We start from the raw sequence: 3,418 nt of genomic DNA, 5'->3' as shown, positions 1-3,418 counted from the left end.
AAATGGCTGAGGTCTGATTATGATGGGGTTCAACAGTCCCTGCATCCTGAACCCCCTTTCTTCTCTGGCCTCTTCCCCGTTCCCCCCTCTCCTCCCTACTACCCCCAACTGAATAATAATTTTGGTATCTGTTATGTCCTTACTATGTGACACACACTGTATTAAACGCTGGGGTAGATACAAGAAAATCAAGCAGCATAGGCTGGTGGATAGAGTATGGGCCTGGGAGTCAGAAGGACCTGGATTCTGATTCTGGCTCTGCCACTTGTCTGCTCTGTGACCTTGGGCAAGTCACTTGACTTCTCTGCGCTTCAGTTATGCCATATGTAAAATGGGGATTAAGACTGTGAGCCCCACGGGGGACATGGACTGTGTCCAACCTGATTAGCTTGCATCTACCCCAGCATCAAGTACAGTGCCTGGCACATAGTAATAATAATAATTCTGGTATTTGTTAAGCGCTTATTATGTGGCTAGACACTGTACTAAGCGCGGGGGCGGATACAAGCAAATAGTGTTGGTCACAGTCCTTGTGCCACATGGGGCTCACAGTCTCAATCCTCATTTGACAGATGAGGGAACTGAGGCACAGAGAAGTCAAGTGACTTGCCCAAGGTCACACAGCAGACAAGTGGCTGAGCTGACATTAGAACCCATGACCTTCCGACTTCCAGGCCTAATAAAGCACTGAAAAAATACCATTAAAAAAAAGGCCCTCTCAGGGCTCACAGTCTAAGTAGGAGGGAGAACAGAAAGCGGAGATGAGGGACTGAAGCACAGAGACTTGAACTGGTTTGCCTAAGGTCACACAGCAGACAAGTGGCAGAGTGGGGATTAGAACCCAGGTCCTCTGACTCCCAGACCCATACTCTTTCCACTAAGCAATGCTGCACATCTTTCTACTCTGTCTCAGAGAGTCACATTGCTAAGTATTAGGACACATCTGCCGGCGTTGCTCCCCTTCCCAAAGAAGGCCTCTAGGATGGTATGAGCGTTTCCTCTGATTCAAAATTTCCCACTCTTCTCCTTCAACCCAAAAGCTCTATAAAGTCTTCCAGGCAATGGGGGAAGTGTGGAAATAGCTGCTCTGAATCCGCATGCCAAGGAGCTGGAGAACTTATTTTCCCACCCCCGCAGGCCACCAGCATGGCCTAGTGGCAAGAGCATGGGCTCGGGAATCAGAAGGTCATGGGTTCTCATTCCGGCTCCGCCACTTGTCTGTTGTGTGACCTTAGGCAAATGGCTTAACTTCTCTGTGCCTCAGTTAATTTATCTGTAAAATGGGGATTAAGACTGTGAACTCCATGTGGGATAGGGATTGTGTCCAACTTGGTTCAGTTTCCTCTTCTGCCAAATGGAGATTAAATGCTTGTCCTCCCTCCCCTTAGTCTGTGAGCCCATGTGAGACAGAGAGTGTCTGATCTTACTGTATTGTATCTCTCTCAACACTTAGTACAGGGCTTGACATAAAGTGCTTAACAAATACCACTATCATTATTATTTGGGAGAACCATGTGACAGTGGCCCTCTTGAACACCCCCATCCTCATGACCAGGGATGGACCATCCAACACCTCGACTTCCCCTTCTACATCCTTAACTTTCCCTCAAGTGACCACTCATCTGTGAATCTAGCCAAAACAATCTTGGTCCTTGTGTAGAATTTGGGGGACACAAATACCATGTTTGCCCTGTCCACACCATTCATGACTCTGTAAACTCTTTTTATGGTATGTAAGCGCTTACTATGTGCCAGGTATTATACTAAGTGCTGGGGCAGCTCATGTCCATATCCCACAAGGGGCTCACAGTCTTAATCCCCATTTTACAGATGAGGGAACTGAAGCACAGAGAAGTGAAGCAACTTGCCCAAGGTCACACAGCAGACAAGTGACGGAGCCGGGATTAGAACCCAGCTCCTTCTGACTCCTAGGCTTGTGCTCTATCCATTAGACCATGCTGCTTCTCAACAGCAGCAACAGACATGCTGCTCTCTCACCCCCAATGATCTGGCCACCTATTTCCTCACGAAAATCAACACGATCAGGTCTGAGCTCCCCAAAGTCACCCCTCCGCCTCTCCCCTCCCCCCCACCAACCCCCTCCCCTACTTTCCCATCCTTCCCTGCAGTATCCTCAGAGGAGATCTCCTCCCTCCTCGCAAGTGCCACCCCCTCCACCTGCGCCTCGGACCCCATTCCCTCTCACCTTATTAAAACCATCGCCCCTGCCCTCCTACCTTCCTTAACTTCTATTTTTAACCACTCAATCTCCAAGGGCTCCTTCCCCCCTGCCTTCAAACATGCCCACGTCTCCCCCATCCTAAAAAAACCCGCTCTTGACCCCACTTCCCCCTCCAGTTATCGCCCTATCTCCCTACTACCCTTCCTTTCCAAAATCCTAGAATGAGTTGTCTACAATCGATGCTTAGAATTCCTTAACTCCCATTCTCTCCTAGACCCCCTCCGATCTGGCTTCCGTCCCCTCCACTCTACCGAGACTGCTCTCTCTAAGGTCACCCATGACCTCCTTCTTGCCAAATCCAATGGCTCCTACTCCATTCTAATCCTCCTTGACCTCTCTGCTGCCTTTGACACTGTCGACCATCCCCTCCTCCTCCATACCTTATCTCACCTTGGCTTCACGGACTCCGTCCTCTCCCAGTTCTCCTCTTACCTCTCTGGTCGGTCATTCTCGGTCTCCTTCGCTGGAGCCTCCTCCCCCTCCCATCCTTTAACTGTTGGAGTTCCTCAAGGGTCAGTTCTTGGCCCTCTTCTGTTCTCCATTTACACTCACTCCCTCAGTGAACTCATTCGCTCTCATGGCTTTGACTACCATCTCTACGCAGATGACATGCAGATCTACATCTCCGCCCCGTCCTCTCCCCCTCCCTTCAGGCTCGCATCTCCTCCCGCCTCCGGGACGTCTCCACCTGGATGTCGGCCCGCCACCTAAAACTCAACATGAGCAAGACTGAGCTCCTCATCTTCCCTCCCAAACCCGGTCCTCTCCCAGACTTCTCTATCACCGTGGATGGCACGACCATCCTTCCCGTCTCTCAGGCCCGCGATCTCGGTGACATCCTTGACTCGTCTCTCTCGTTCACCCCACACATCCTATCCGTTACCAAGACCTGCCGGTTTCACCTCTACAATATCGCCGAGATCCGCCCTTTCCTCTCCACCCAGACGGCTACTTTACTGTTACGGGCTCTCGTTATATCCCGGCTAGACTACTGTGTCAGCCTTCTCTCTGACCTCCCTTCCTCCTCTCTCGCCCCGCTCCAGTCTATTCTTCACTCTGCTGCCCGGCTCATCTTCCTGCAGAAACGATCTGGGCATGTCACTCCCCTTCTTAAACAACTCCAGTGGTTGCCTATCAACCTCTGCTCCAAACAAAAACTCCTCACTCTAGGCTTCA

This window comes from Ornithorhynchus anatinus, chromosome X1 (assembly GCF_004115215.2).
Source record: "Ornithorhynchus anatinus isolate Pmale09 chromosome X1, mOrnAna1.pri.v4, whole genome shotgun sequence".
Lineage (NCBI taxonomy): Eukaryota > Metazoa > Chordata > Mammalia > Monotremata > Ornithorhynchidae > Ornithorhynchus > Ornithorhynchus anatinus.
The sequence above is the reverse complement of the archived record's forward strand: the minus strand, read 5'-3'. Positions refer to the sequence as shown.